Below are 17470 nucleotides of genomic sequence, written 5' to 3'. Positions count from 1 at the left end.
AAAGGGATCAATGCATCAAGAGCTAACTATCATAAATATATATGCATTCAATACAGGAGCACCCAGATTCATGAAGCAAGTTCATAGAGACCTACAAAGAGACTTAGACTCCCACACAATAAGAGTGGGAGAATTTAACACCCCACTGTCAATATTAGACAGATCAATGACAGAAAATCAGCAAGGATATTCAGGACTTGAACTCAGCTCTGCACCAAGGGGATCTAATAGACATCTACATAATTATCCACCCCAAATCAATAGAATATACATTCTTCTTAGCACCACATCACATTTATTCTAAAATTGAGCACATAATTGGAAGTAAAACACTCCTCAGCAAATGCAAAAGAACGGAAATCATAACAAACAGTCTCTCAGACCACAGTGCAATCAAATAAGAACTCAGGATTAAGAAACTCACTCAGTAATACACAACTACATGGAAACTGAACAACCTGCTCCTGAATGACTACTGGGTAAATAACAAAATCATGGCAGAAATAAATAAGTTTTTTGAAACCAGTGAGAAGAAAGACACAACTTACCACAATTTCTGGGACACAGCTAAAGCAGTGTTTAGAGGGAAATTTACAGTTCTGAATGCCTACAGGAGAAAGCAGGAAAGATCCAAAATTGACATCACAATTAAAAGAAGTAGAGAAGCAAGAGCAAATTCAAAACCTAACAGAAGACAAGGAATAGCTAAGATCAGAGCAGAACTGAAGGAGATAGAGACACGAAAAACCTTTCAAAAAATCAACGAATCCAGGGGCTGATTTTTGGATAAGATTAAAAAAATAGACCATTAGCCAGACTAATAAAGAAGAAAGAGAAAATAATCAAATAAGACACAATAAAAAAATGATAAAGGGGATAAAACCACTGATTCCACAGAAATACAAACTATCATCAGAGAATACTATAAATATCTCTACACAAATAAATTAGAAAATCTACAAGAAATGGATAAATTCTTGGACACATACACCCTCCCAAGACTAAACCAGGAAGAAGTCGAATCCCTGAATAGAACAATAACAAGTTCTGAAATTGAGGCAGTAATTTATAGCCTACCAACCAAAAAAAACCCAGCACCAGCTGGATTCACAGCCGAATTCTACCAGAGGTACAAATGGGAACTGATACCATCCCTTCTGAAATTATTCCAAACAATGGAAAAACAGGGACTCCTCACTAACTCATTTTATGAGGCCAGCATGATCCCGATATGAAAACCTAGCAGAGATACAACAAAAAAAGAAAACTTCAGGCCAACATTCCTGATGAACACTGATGAAAAAATCCTCAATAAAATACTGCAAACCAAATCCAGCAGCACATCAAAAAGCTTATCCACCACAATCAAGTCAGTTTTATCCCTGGGATGCAAGGCTGCTTCAACATACACAAATCAATAAAGGTAATCTATCACATAAACAGAAACAATCACAAAAACCACATGATTATCACAATAGATGCAGAAAAGACCTCTGATAAAATCTGACACCTCTTTACGCTAAAAACTCTCAGTAAATTCGGTATTGATGAAACATATCTCAAAATAATAAGAGCTATTTATGACAAACCCACAGCCAATATCATACTGAATGGGCAAAAACTGGAAGCATTCCCTTTGAAAACTGGTACAAGACAAGGATGACCTCTCTCACTATTCCTATTTAACATAGTATTGGAAGTTCTGGCTAGGGCAATCAGGCAAGAGAAAGAAATAAAGCATATTCAAATAGGAAGAGAGGAAGTCAAATTGTCTCTCTTTGGAGATGACATGATTGTATATTTAGAAAATCCCATCATCTCAGCCTAAAGTCTCCTTAAGCTGATAAGCAACTTCAGCAAAGTCTCAGGATACAAAATCAATGTACAAAAATCACAAGCATTCTTATACACCAATAACAGACAAATAGAGAGCCAAATCATGAATGAACTCCCATTCACAATTGCTTCAAAGAGAATAAAATACCTAGGAATCCAACGTACAAGGGATGTGAAGGACCTCTTCAAGGAGAACTACAAACCATGCTCAATGAAATACAAGAGGACACAAGCAAACCGAAGAACGTTCCATGCTCATGGATAGGAAGAATCAATATCGTGAAAATGGCCATATTGCCCAAGGTAATTTATAGATTCAATGCCATCCCCATCAAGCTACCAATGACTTTCTTCACAGAATTGGAAAAACCTACTTTAAAGTTCATATGGCACCATAAAAGAGCCCACATCGCCAAGACAATCCTAAGTCAAAAGAACAAAGCTGGAGGGATCATGCTACCTGACTTCAAACTATACTACAAGGCTACTATAACCAAAACAGCATGGTACTGGTACCAAAACAGAGATACAGACCAACAGAACAGAACAGAGCCCTCAGAAATCATACCACTCATCCACCACCATCTGAGCTTTGAAAAACCTGACAGAAACAAGAAATGGGGAAAGGATTCCCAATTAAATAAATGGTGCTGGGAAAAGTGGCTAGCCATAAGTAGAAAACTGAAACTGGATCCCTTCCTTACACCCTGTACAAAAGTTAATTCAAGATGGATTAGAGACTTAAATGTTAGACCAAAAACCATAAAAACCCTAGGAGAAAACCTAGGTAATACCATTCAGGACATAGGCATGGGCAAGGACTTCATGTCTAAAACACCAAAAGCAATGGCAACAAAAGCCAAAATTGACAAATGGGATCTAATTAAACTAAAGAGCTTCTGCACAGCAAAAGAAACTACCATCAGAATGAACAGGCCACCTACAGAATGGGAGAAATTTTCTGCAATCTACTCATCTGACGAAGGGCTACTACCTAGAACCTACAAAGAACTCAAACAAATTTACAAGAAAAAAACAAACAATCCCATCAAAAAGTGGGCAAAGGATATGAACAGACATTTCTCAAGACATTTATACACGCAACAGACACATGAAAAAATGCTCATCATCACTATCCATCAGAGAAATGCAAATCAAAACCACAATGAGATACCATCTCACACCAGTTAGAATGGCGGTCATTAAAAAGTCAGGAAATGACAGGTGCTGGAGAGGATGTGGAGAAATAGGAACACTTTCACACTATTGGTGGGACTGTAAACAAGTTCAACCATTGTGGAAGACAGTGTGGCGATTCCTCAAGGATGAAGAAGTAGAAATACCATTTGACCCAGCAATCCCATTACTGGGTACATACTCAAAGGATTATAAATCATGCTGCTATAAAGACACATACACACATATGTTTACTGCAGCACAATTCACAATAGCAAAGACTTGGAACCAACCCAAATATCCATCAATGACAGACTGGATTAAGAAAATGTGGCACATATACACCATGGAATACTATGCAACCATAAAAAAGGATGAGCTCATGTCCTTTGTAGGGACATGGATGCAACTGGAAACCATCATTCTCAGCAAAATATCACAAGAACAGAAAACCAAACACCGCATGTTCTCACTCATAGGTGGGAATTGAACAATGAGAACACTTGGACACAGGAAGGGGAACATCACACACCGGGGCCTTTTGTGGAGGGGGGGGGGAAGAGGGGAGGGATAGCATTAGGAGATATACCTAATGTAAATGATGAGTTAATGGGTACAGCACACCAACATGGCACATGTATACATATGTAACAAACCTGCATTTTGTGCACATGTACCCTAGAACATAAAGTATAATAATAATAATAAAAAAAAGACCAAGATCATTTATATGACCTATAAAACTTTGATCATGCTGATTGTTTCCTGCAACCTCTCTAAGCTCATTGCCATTCTTCTCTTTTCTTTCCTTAGCCATGCTGGTCTTCAGTTTATCCAAATGGCCAATATTCCTCCAGCTCACGCCTTTGTTCATGCTGTTCCCTCTTTCCGGCAGGCCTCCCTCACTCCGATTCCTACCCTCTCTTCTTCATCTGGCTAACTCAAATGCATCCTTCAGAATGACCCAAGGAAGGACTTCCTTGACTCTCCCCCAGGCTAGATGAGGACTCACTGTCATAAATTCTCATAACACTTAGCATTTTTCCTTGTAACTTATTCAGATTTTCCATTTATATTTATTTTTCTGGTTGTTTCATTAATGTGTCTCTACTACACTAGATAGAATGCCCTAAGAGACTTTTCTTTCCTCACCATTGATAATCCACTGCCTGGTGCAGAGTCGATCCTCAATAAATATTTTGCAAATGAAAAATAAAGTCAATTCAGCTCATCCGGCCACTGCACTCCAGCCTGGGTGACAGTGGCTCATGCCTGTAATCCTAGCACTTTGGAAAGCTGAGTTGGGTGGGCTGTCTGAGCTCAGGAATTCAAGACTACCCTGAGCAACATGGTGAAACCTTGTCTCCACTAAAATACAAAAAATTACCCCGGTGTGTTGGCAGGTGCCTATAGTCCCAATTACTCCAAAGGCTGAGGTATGAGAATCGCTTGAACCCAAGAGACGGAGGTTGCAGTGAGTCGAGATCGCACCACTGCACCCCAGCCTGGACAACAGAGTGACAGACTGTCTCAAAAACAAACAAACATTTTTCTCTACAACTGTTGCCTTCTGAATGTCTCTTGAATCCACATACTTTCCTCCATCTGTACTGTTACTGACCAAGTCCAGGTACCCTGCATCTCTCATCTCCATTTCCAGAAGAGCCTCCAGATTTTCTCCCTGTGTCTCCTCCCAATCTTCCCACACCTTTATTCTCTACAAGCAGGACTCCATTTTCACCATGCAAATCTGTCTTCTCATTGCTCTTGAAACCAAATTCTTAATATGCATATGAGGCCCTTGCTATGTGGCCTTGGTCTGGTTCACAGTGTCTTCTCCCACAGCATCCTCCCTCACCCCACCCCCTCCAGCTTCTGGAAAGCACTTAAATATTCTTTCAGTGGGAGCACAAATGGGGACAATATGGGGCATAGGAGATAAAAACGGATACAATTATGGGGAATTGAGACTCAGTCAGATCAGGTGGATCTCATAGATCTTGTAAAGGCTGCCTATCTCTGCTCTAACAGCACAAGATGTGTTGGCCTTTGACAGGGAGACAGACATCATCCAGAGCAGACAAAATCCCTGCCCTCAGGGAGCTTATGTTCTAGTGGAGAAGACAGACAACAAATGAGTAAATGGACTTATAAAGTCAAATATCAATGAGTGCTGATTAGACAATAAAACAGGGAAATGTGACAGAGAGTAACCAGCCAGATGGGGTAGGATAGGGGTCAGGATCAGACAGGGTGGTCAGGAAGAGAACCCAAGGAGGTCATGTTTCAGCTTGGACATAGGTGATAGTAACAAGTCACAGGACAGTATTCCTGGCAGTGGAAAATGCCAGTGCAAAGGCCTGGGCCAAAACAAGCAAAGAGCTTAGAATGTTCTGGGAACAGGAAAAAAAAGGTCAATGTGGCATTGCCAGTCATTTGACCCAGAGCAACTCCATCTTGAATGGGGACTAGCTAAAATGAGGCTGAGACCTCCTGGGCTGCATTCCCAGATGGTTTAGGTATTCTTAGTCACAGGATGAGACAGGAGGTCGGTACACGATACAGGTAATAAATACTTTACTAATAAAATAGGTTGAAGTAAAGAAGCTGCCCAAAATCCACTGAAACCAAGACGGCGATGAGAGTGACCTCTGGTTGTCCTCACTACTACACTCCCACCAGTGCCATAGCAGTTTACAAATGTCAACCCTAGTGTAGCATATAATCAAGAAATAACCATAAACTTGGGCAACCAGCACCCATCGGGGCTGCTCTACGGAGTACCCATTCTTCATTCCTTTACTTTCCTAATAAACTTGCTTTCACTTTAGTCTATGGACTGGCCCTGGAATTCTTTCTTGTGTGAGATCCGAGAACCCTCTCTTGGGGTCTGGATCAGGACCCCTTTCCAATAACAGCTTCAGCACCATGAGAGAGAGGGACCAGAGTGACGAGATCAGAGACTGTCAAAGACGAGGTCAGAGGTCCAGTAAGGAACTTGGGTTCAGTCTCAACAAAATGGGAGGCCATTAAAGGATGGTAAGCTAAAAAGTGACATGGTAATAATTTTTAAAAGGTCATTCTGGTTGCAGAGAAAAAGCAAAACTGCAGTCCCCTAGTGTCAGATCTTTCAGCTCATTAATTCATCAGAAGATTAAAGACCCCACTGTGTGCTACACTTCTAGGTGCTGGGGAGATTCAAAAACAAAGCGAACATATTAAAACCATTCTCATGTACTTTCAATAAATATTGGCCACCTTCTATTGGCTGGGCACTGGAACAGAGGTAAACAAGATAAGAGGTATGATCTGTTGGAACAGTACTAATTCAACTGTTAATCACTGGCTGTAAAATGAATCGCAAGCAATAAATGGCATTTAGGAAACTCACTAGGGTGACTGCAATTTACAACCTCATCTTCTGATGCAAGCCAAAGTAAATTACAGGAAGATTAAAGAGTTTAAAAAACAAAACAAAACAAAACAAAAACCTAGAAGAAAAAATGGCTAAGCATTGACTAACTATAAAATAGGAGAAATAGAAAGCAATCAGGTTGCAATCGATTTCATTACATCAAAAATCTTGAAGTGTAAAATTGGAAAAGATCCCAGGAAATACATTTAACAAGAGGAATTATTCCTGTGATTGGAATCATCTTCCTTGAACATAATGTGGTGAGAGGCAGCAGGAACATTATATATGTTACACTCTAGTGATTTCCTTTAAGTTTCAAAGTTGTCAACTGTTTTATTTGATCTCAGAATTGTGTTTTCAAAAGAAAAAAAAGCTTTGCCATTATCACACTTCTTATAAAGATGAAGAGAAAAATGAATCAAAAACTTCTATAGTTTAGGTACTGGTAACTACATTAAATATAGGAACAGCACTTAGGGGAAACTGATTTGTTTCTAATGGTGATAAAGATAATAAAAAGCACACTGACTGTAAAGCTCATTGCTTCACATATACACTTCCTAATTCTTACTACACTAACTCAGAGCTATGATTCTGAGTTCCATTTTGCTCTGAGCACCAACTGCTCAGAACTCCATCTTTCTCAGAGCTCCAATCACTCCAAACTCCTTCTTGCTCTGAGCATCCTCTGTGCAGAGCTCCATGTGCTTGGAGCTCCATCTTGCTGAGATCTCCAATCACTTCCAGCTCCATTGTGCTCTGAGCCCCATCTGCTTGAAGCTCCATCATACTGTGAGCAGCATGTTCTCTCAGCTCCATCTGGCTCTGAGCACCATCTGCTCTGAGTCCATCTGAAACCAAGCAACATTTGCTCCAAGTTCCAACTCGCTTAGAGCTCCTTCTTGCTCAGAACTTCATCTGCTCCAAGCTCCATCTTGCTCAGAGAACCATCTGCTCTGAGCTCCATCTTGCTGAGTACTCCAATTGCTTTCAACTTCATTTTGCTCTAAGCGCCATCTGCTCAAACTCCATCTTACTGTGAGGAACATGTTTTCTAAGCTACATCTTGCTCGGAGCTGCATCTGCTCCAAGCCCCATTGTGCTCAAAGCTCCATTTATTCCGAAGTCGATCTTGCTTCTGAGCATCATCTGCTCAGAGCTCCAATCCTACAGAGCAATGTTTTTAACTTCCAATCACTCTGAGCTCCATGTTGCTCTGAGCACCGAGCACCGTCTGCTCCAAGTTCCATCTTGCTTGGAGCTCTTATCGCTCTGAGATCCATCTTGCTCTGAGCACCAAATGCTCGGAGCTCCATTTTACTCTGAGCACCATCTACTCTGAGCTCCAGCTTGCTCAGAGCTCCATCCACTCTGAGCTCCAGCTTGCTCAGAGCTGCATCTTCTCTGAGCTCCAGCTTGCTCAGAGCTCCATCTACTCTGAGCTCCATCTTGCTATGGCACAATCTGCTCAGAGCTCCATCTGCTCTGAGCTTCATCTTGCTCAAAGTTCTAATCACTCTGAACTCCATCTTGCTCTGAGCACCATCTGCTCTAAGCCCCATGTGTCAGAGTTCCATTTGCTCTAAGATCCTTCTTGCTCAGAGCTCCAATTACTCCAAGCTCCATCTTGCTCTGAGCACCATCTGCTCAAACCTTCTTCTTGCCTGGAGCTCCAGTCACTCTGAGCTCCATCTTGCTCTGAGCACCATCTGCTCGGAGCTCCATTTTGCTTTGAGCTCCATCTTGCTCTGAGACCATACGCTTGGAGCTCCATCTTACTCTGAGCAACATCTGCTCTGAGCTTCATATTGCTCAGAGCTCCATCTTGCCTGAACCCCATCATGTTTCAAGCTCATCATGCTCAGAGTTTCCTCTTGCTTTGAGCACTATCTGCTCCACGGATGTTTACTGCAGCACTCTTCGCAATAGGAAAGACATGGAACCAACCCATATGTGCATCAATGATAGAGTAGAAAAAGAAAATGTGCTAGATATCCACCACGGAATACTATGGAGCCATAAAAAAGTATAAGATCAAGTCCTCTGCAGGGATATGGATGAAGCTGGAAGCCATCATTCTCAGCAAACTAACACAGAAACAGAAAACCAAACACTGCATGTTCTCACTCATAAGTGGGAGCTGAACAATGAGAACACATTTTAATACTATTACAACCTCTGAAGATGGTCTCTATTTCTCTTAACAAAGGATATTTATACTTTGCAATTTTTCTCTCTAAAGGATTGTGGCTTCTCCTGTCTGTGCCAGTTTAGGGTACAGGTTGACCACCTCACCTTGAAATGACCCACTCCATGTCTGCACGTGGTTGGTCCCTCCTGTGAACTGTTTGTTCACAGCCTCTTATCACTTGTGGGTCATTTGAGAAGAGGTTTCTCACATAGTGCTACACCAGGCGAATCACCAACTGAAAGAATTACCAAAACAATGTGTGGACCTGGTTATTTCAAAGAATAAATAGGAGTCGGTTGAAGGTGATAAAGTCAGTAATACCTTAAGATGATAAGATGTAACATCTTAGATGACCAAGACTAATCCTGTGGGTCCCAAGAACATGTAACAATATGGAGTATGCCAGCAAAAAGCTCACCCACCAGACAACAGCAAATGACGCCCTGGCTCAAAGGTTAAATGTCCTCTCTCCATGTGTGAAAGCACATGACCAGCAGGAGGCAAAACCAACAGGGAGACAAAGGCTTTGCTGCATATCTGTGGACTTCAGTCTCCAATGAGACACTCAGAGCCTACATCTCCTCTGTTACCACTGCTGCTTTTATTTTACAGAACATTTCCATATATGTTTCATTCTATTCTCTGAATTCTGTGCTTCATTTTTCTCTCAGTCTAGTTATGAATCAACATCACACTTTCGATTTCCAAGTATTTAAAATACATGAAAAGTTATTTTTGATATTCAGATTTTTATGGATATTTTTGTTTATTCTTCTTTGCAATCAGTTTTATCTCTATGCACAGTCAGATAGTAGCTACATAGAAGTCAAGCTCAATTTATCAAATGATTAAAGAATCACTGACCTCTTCATACTGTTACACATAATTTTCTAAAATTGTGGTCTTATTATATCTTCTCTGTACAAATCCATTTCATATTTTATACATTTTTAAAGCAATTCTGATTTTGTGAAATTTTAAAAATATACCATGCTGTAGAATCCTGACAGTGTCTTTTCACATACACGATCATGAACACATGGCATTCTCATTAACTCTGTGAATGTGCTTAACAGTATTACAGGATTTGCAAATGCTGAATCTCACTTGCACTCCTGCCATAAAGGATATCTGGTCATGACATACTAATGTGTTGACACAATGGCTTCTAATATTTATAACTTTTACTTTTATACCCACATGTCCTATTTGTCTGTAGTATTCTCTGTGTCTCAGTCCAGTTAATGATCTTAAGTAGCCCTCCAAAATTTTGGGGGGGACGTTTAACCACTTTATAACTCTTACACAGTTTAAGTGACATTTGTTTACTAACTTTTTTTGTCTTGTTTTGTTTTGTTCTGTTTGTTTTTTGTTTTGTTATGTTATGTTTTTTAGATAGAATTTCACTCTGTCCCCCAGGCTGGAGTGCAATGGCGTGATCATGGCTCATTGCATCCTCTGCCTCCCAGGTTGAAGCTATTCTCCTGCCTCAGTCTCCTGAGTAGCTGGTAAGACAGCTGCGCACCACCACATCCGGCTAATTTTTGTATTTTTAGTAGAGAGGGGTTTCACCATGTTAACCAGGCTGGTCTCAAACTCCTGACCTCAGGTGATCTGCCCGCTTTGGCCTCCCAAAGTGCTGGGATTACACATGTGAGCCGCCACGCCTGGCCTACTGAACTTTTTATACTGGAACTTACTTGTTTATAAGAGCTCTCTTCTGGTAAATGTCTTTGTTATCTCTATTATTTCACTAAAATTTACCCCTATTGAGAAAGAGATTCTAAATCGATGAACCACCTTATTGGTACTATGTTCATAATACTGTTAATCACAGTAAAAGTAGGTATGCTTTTAGAAAATCAAGGTTGAAAGATCAAAAACAAAAAAAAGAAAAAGAAAAAGAAAAACACACACACAGGAAAACAAAATAAAACTTACATTGTCCCTCTCCATCTATTAGTGGCATAAACACAGAAAGATAACCACATGGACCAAATGAAGGAGGCAGAAAATCAGACAAAAATTATATAGAGTAAACACATTTTTCAGAAACACACCAAAGGTACTCAGGTTGAGAAACCTGGATATTCATGTGCAAAGGACTGAAGAACCTTATGTTGCACAATACAGAAATATTGACACATAATAAAATGAACACTTAAGTCTAATCTTGAAATTAAAACAGCTCCCAGGTAAAAAACACAGGGTGAGTGTCTATTTTGGGGAAACTTGAATCTGTGCACACCAGTTGCAAAAAGAAAAAATTAGGGAGAATATACACATACACAATACAATGGCTTCACCATGTCTTTTTATTTCCCAATGGGACACAGAAATCACTGGCAACAAAAGCAAATATAAGTATGATAGACAAAGGACAACTTTAAAATTTCTAAACAAGAAGAAAACAATGAACCAAAAGGAAAGGCATCCTAAAGATTGGGATAAAATTATAGAAAATTATGTATGTCAAAGGAATCATTATCTAACACACACAAGAAACTAAAGGTACTAAGTGGGCAAAAAGATGAAACAACTAAAACCTATATTGATCCAAACAATCTGCTACTGGCAGAAAAAGAGCCTACCCAATGGACAGAATGACGGAGTCCCCTGTGCCACCCAAATGTATATACACAGTGAACACAGTTTTCAAACGAACACGAAATGACACAATGGGAAAAGAAAAGTCAGCTCAATAAACGAGTTTGAGGAAACTGGATAACCACTTGAAAAACAGTGAAATAGGACAGAATCCATGTAAATTACACTGAAGACTTAAACTCAGTTTTGAAACCACTTACTTCCCTTAGGAAACATAGGGTGAGCATATATTTTAGAAGACTAATCTATGCACACAATTTGCAAAATGTAAAATATAAAAAGAAAAAGAAAAGAAAAATTAGAAGGAAAAAACCCATAGACAATGCCATGGCTTGCAACCATTTTCCACTGTTTTTAATTGTACACAAAAGCCACCACTAATATATAAACATGTGGGACTACAGAAAACATTGGATCTTATGTAGGGAAAAGAAAACAATGAACCAGAAGAGAAGGCACCTCAAAGACTGAAAGAAAATTATGGAAAATCCTGTCTTTGAAAGGGGTTCTTACAAAATATGTGCAAGAAACTAACACTATGATGTGGGAGAAAACAAAAACAGAAACAAAAACAAATACCCAAGCTAAGTCTGGGCCAAGGACCTGAACAGACATGTCTGAAAAGTAGATGAGCAATTCACTCATAGGTAAAAGAAAAAGTTTCCCAACAGCTCTAATCCTCACGAGAATGTCAAGGGAAACCACAGTGAGATACCACTTCCATACACATAGAATGAATGTTACTGAAAACAAAAATACAAGTTTGAAAACGAAACAACTGGTATAGACTTGCAGAAGGGGAAACTCTTCTCCTACACTCTTGGTGGGAATATCAATTGGTACACACTCTAGCAAAAATAGCTAGAAGTTCCTCAAACAAAGTAAAAACTCCATTTCATCTAGCCTTCCCACCACCGGCTGTACATTTACAGTCAATGAAATTCCTAAGTGGAAGAGATACCTCCCTTGCCCTGTGTACTATAGTACTCACAATACCCAAGATAGGAAATATGCCTACCCATTCATTCACAGATGAAGGGATGAGGAAACCGCAACATGCATCCAGAACGGAGTATTCTTCAACCATAGAAATGGGTGACATCTAGTCATTTGCAGCCATGTGGAAAAACCTGAGGGACATTATGTTAAATGAAATGAGCCAGGCAGAGAAAGACATATACTGCATAATCTCGCCTATGTGGAATCTAAAACACCTGACCTCATAGAAGTAGGAAGTTCAACAGTGGTTACCAGAGGCAGGGGAGAAGAGGGGCCTGGGTAGGAATTGGTAATGGTTACCAAGTTACACTTAGAAAACTGAACTCAATCCTACCCTTCTCTTCTATAGCAGGGTGATTAAGGTTAATATTGTAGTGAATTTTCCAAATAGCTGGAAAGGATTCTGAATATCCTCTCCACAGACAAATAAAATACCTAGAGGACTTCACAGATGCAAAATATTGTGATTTCATCAATATGCTAGGGGTACCTATATCAAAATGGCCCCTGCATCCTCTAGTTATATACATATACTTTAGGGCAATTTCTTTAAAAAAAAAAAAAAAAAAAAAAAAAAAAAGGATGCCAACGATGCTAAAATTCACATGGAACCATGAAATGCCCTAAATTTCAAAAGCATTTCTAGAAATAGAAAGTATGTGGGACGCATCACTGTCTTCCATTTGAAATTATATTGAAAAGCTAGTTATCTAAACAACAGATGACTGGCATTAACCAAGACACCCAGGCCAACAGACAGAATGAGGGAGCTCAATCACAAACCCAAACTCCTTGGTAGTATACGCATTTTGTAAAAGAACACCAAAAGACACAATGAAGAAGGGGGAATCTGTTTAATAAATTGTTTTAAAAATTGGATATCCCCATATAAAATGACAAAATAGAACCCCTATTGTGTAAAAGGCACAACAATCAACTCAAAATGAATTAGAGACTAATACACAAAACTTGAAACCATCAAGCTCCCTCAAAGAGAAGACATACAGTGTGGGTATATTTAGGTCAATGTGGATCTGTGTTCACACTGTGCCAAAACCAAACAAACAATACAGGGGGAAAACTCATGGGTGATGGATTAGTTCGGACATGATTTTATTTTTCTTCATCAGTCACCTACGTCACAGGGAACCAAGAAAACAGACACACATGGGAACGCATCCCATTCTAGAGTTTGTGCCCAAGCAGATTAAAAAAGAAAAAAAAAACTATGAAAAAAATTAAAAAGTCATCCTGAAGTTTGCAAGAAAGGTTTCGGCAAACATACATCTGATAAAAGGTTGTCTTCAAAATGTCTAAGCCACTAACACTACTTACTAGCAAAAACACAAATGAGAAACTAATAACCAAACAAAATGGGTCAAAAGAACCTGAACAGACATTTCTGCAAAGAAGACATAACATTGAAAACAAGTTTAAGAACTTGGATAGCATCACAAATCATGAGAAAGATCAAAACAACACATACATCATCTCACTATAATTCAAATGGATGTTATCAAAATTATAACATACATTAAAACAGACACAAATGTGGGTGTAAATTTCCAGAGAGCAACTCGTTTGGTAAGAACGTTAATTAGTATACAAACTACAGAAACCAGTGAGAGGTTCCTCCAAAAATTAAACCTACAACTACCACTTCATCTGACAATTCTACCATTAAGTATACTTTCAGGGCAAAAGAAATCAGTCCATGCAAGAGATATTTGCCATCCTATGTGGACTGCAGCACTACTGACAACTGCCAAGATACAGAATAAACTTACCTGTCCAGCCACAGATGAAGGGATAATGTAACTGTGATAGATGTACACAAATAGAATAGTCTTCAGCCAGAAAAACAGAATGAAATGTCATCATTTGGAGCCATACTGTTGAATCTGGAGGACATTATGGTAAATGACCTAAACCAGGCAGAGAAAGAAAAACACTGCCACATCTCACTCATGTAGAATCCAAAATAAAAGGCTTTATTGCATAAATCTAGAGAGCACAATACTGGTTACCAGAGGTTGGAGGGAAGAGGGGGGATGGGCAGGGATCAGAAATAGGTACAAAGTTACACTTAGATGAGAGGCATGAATTGTTCCTCTCTATTCCACAGCACAGTGACTAGAGTAAATTAACACTTCATCACACCTTTTTCACAAAATCTGGAAAAGATTTCCCATATTTTCACCATAAAGAAATTAACAACTGTTTGTGATAATAGAGAGTCTTGTAAATGCAAAATTCCAAATGTTTCCATCACAAAGAAATTAACAACAGTTTGTGATAACAGAGATTCTAAATATCCTGATTTTAACATTTCTCTGTATCTGCATTAACCAAAATGCCCCGCTCTAACTTCCCCCATTGTATGCCATTACTGTATGGACAACCTTTTAAAAAATATGTAAACACGCAATGCTAAAGTTCATGTGGACCACAAAACACCCTGAATTTCCAAAGCAACGCTGAGAAATACAAACTACACCGGTTGTGTCACACTTCCTGATTTTACATTCCATTGAAAAGTTAGGGACCCCGTTCCACACAGACCAGTGGAATAGATTAGAGAACCCAGACGTAAACCCGCACCCCTAACACCATCTGATCTTCAACAAAATCCACAAAACTAAGCTTTGAAGAAAGGATTCCCTCCTCTCGATAGATGGTGCTGGGATAAATGGCTAGCCAGTTGCAGAAGAAAGGCAGTGGGCCCCTGTGTCTCACTGTGTACCGAAACTAACTCAAGATGAATGAAAGATGTAATGCAAGACTGCAAACTATGAAAAGCCTGCAGGAGAACCTAGGAAATACCCTTCTTGACAGAGGATTTGGCACAGCACGGATATGCCTATGTCCCTGCTTTGTGTATCAGTCTCTAATTCATTTTGAGTTGGTTCTTGTGCCTTTTACACAATAGGGATTCTATTTTATTATTTTATATAGGGATATCCAATTTTTAAAACAATTTATTAAGCAGATTCCCCCTTCTTCGTTGTGTCTTTTGGTGTTCTTTTACAAAATGTGTAAAAAGCAAGTGCAACTAAAACAATTATTGACAAGTGGGGCCTAATGTACAAAAGGGCTGCTGTACAGCAGAAGAAATTACCAACAGAGTAAACGGACAGCCTACGCAGTGGCAGAAAATGTTTCCACGTATGCATCTGATGAAGTCTAATATCCAGGATCTACCTCAAAGACCTTAAGCAAATAAATCAGCAAAACAAAAACTCAATGAAGGAAGGGCAAGGGGCATGAAAACAAGCATCTCAGAAGAAGGTTTACAGCAACCAACAGACAGGACAACATTTCTCTACCTCAGTAATCATCAGAGAAATGTAAAGCAAAAAACCCATGAGATAGTATTTCACACTGGTCAGAATGACGATTGTGACACAGTCCACAAGAATAAATGGCAGTGAGGCACAGGAGGAAAGGGATGCTGGTCGGCTGTTGGTGGAAATGAAAACTAGTTTGGACACCATGGAGAGCAACGTGGGGATTTCTCAAATAACTTTATTGACATCACTAATCCTCACAAAAATGTCCATGAAAACCACACTATGATTCCGTCTCATTCCACTCAGAATGAATACTACCCAAAACAAACAAAACACAGATTTTTGGAAAGTGACATCCAGTATAGACTTATAGAATGGTAACCTCTTAAACACTATTGGTGGGGATGTAAATTAGTATACACACTCTGAAAAACAGCTAGAGATTCCTGAACAAATTCACAGTACATCTACCACGTCAGCTAGCAGCCACACCAGTGGTTCCACATTTAAAGCAGTTGAAATCCTAGGTTGAAGAGAGCTATCTGCCTTCCCAGGGGTACTAAAGCACTTGTAACTGTGGCCAAGGTACAGAACCAACCTAACTGTGCATACGGAGCTGCAGGGATGAGGAAACTGCTGTATAGATACACCACAGAATATGTTTCAGCCACAAAGCTTTGGAAAATCCTGCCATCTGCAGCCACATGACGAAACCTGGAGAACATCCAATGAATGAGCCTGGTCGAGAAAGACTGATGCCATGTTATCTCAGGGATGTAGACTGAAAAGAACTTTACATCCTAGAAGTAACAAGTTCAATAGGGGTCACCAGAGTCTGCAGGGGAGGTAGAGGTGGTCTGGGAAGGAATCAGTGATGGGTACAAAGTCACTCTCAGATGAGAGTGATCAAATCTGGTCTTCTATTCCATAGCAGGGTGATTAGCCTTAACACAAATGTGTCATATGTTTCAAAGTAGCTAGAAGGAAAGATTCTGAATGTTGTTACCACTCAAAAAATAAAAACTATATGAGGTGAAGAGATGCTAAATAACCCGATTTTATCATTACTCAACATATACATGTATCAAAATCTTCCTTGTACCCTCTGATCATATACATTTAGTATATGGCAAATAGTGTTTTAAGAAATAGAAATAATGCCACAATGTATGTGAAAATGTGAAACATGCTGAATTTCCAAAGCTATCCTGAGAAATACAAACCACATGGGATGCATCACATTCTCTGAGTTCTAATTATTAGAAAATCCCTGGTTAACCAACCCATATGTTACTAGCATACACAGAGAAACACAGACCAGTGAGAAAAATGAGGATGCTCAAGAATCAACACAAAATTCTACAGAGTGAACACATGTTTCAAAACACCAGCAAAATGACACAATGGGGAAGGTTTCCAAAACTAGATATCCATATGGAATACAATACAGGACTCTTATGGTACTAGATACACAATAATCAACTCAAAAGGATTAAAGATTATACACCAAATTTGCAACCATAAGGCTCCTATAAAGACAACCTCTGGTGTGTGTATATTTAGGGCAACTTGGATGTATGCTCATGGTTTTCAAAAAGTAACAAAAATACAAGGAAAAAAATCATTGACAATGGACTGCTTTGGTAGCAATTTTGTTTTTTCCTGATTAGTAACCAACCGCACAGCTAACCAAGAAATTCTACACGTGTGGGACCATGTCACTGAAGAGTTTGTGCCCAACAAAGAAAACAATGAACAAAATGAAAAAGCATACTGAAAATTATAAGAAAAGTTTGGGCAAACATACAGTGGATAAGGGGTTGTTTTTGAAAATGTACAAGCTAGTAACACTGCCAGCTGGCAAAAAAAACAAAACAACAGAAAAAAACACAGATCAAAATTGGGCAAATGACCTGAGTAGATATTTCTGCAAAGAACACAGGAAACTGACCCAAT

The sequence above is a fragment of the Macaca fascicularis genome, chromosome 10, assembly GCF_037993035.2.
Source record: "Macaca fascicularis isolate 582-1 chromosome 10, T2T-MFA8v1.1".
Classification (NCBI taxonomy): domain Eukaryota; kingdom Metazoa; phylum Chordata; class Mammalia; order Primates; family Cercopithecidae; genus Macaca; species Macaca fascicularis.
The sequence above is the reverse complement of the archived record's forward strand: the minus strand, read 5'-3'. Positions refer to the sequence as shown.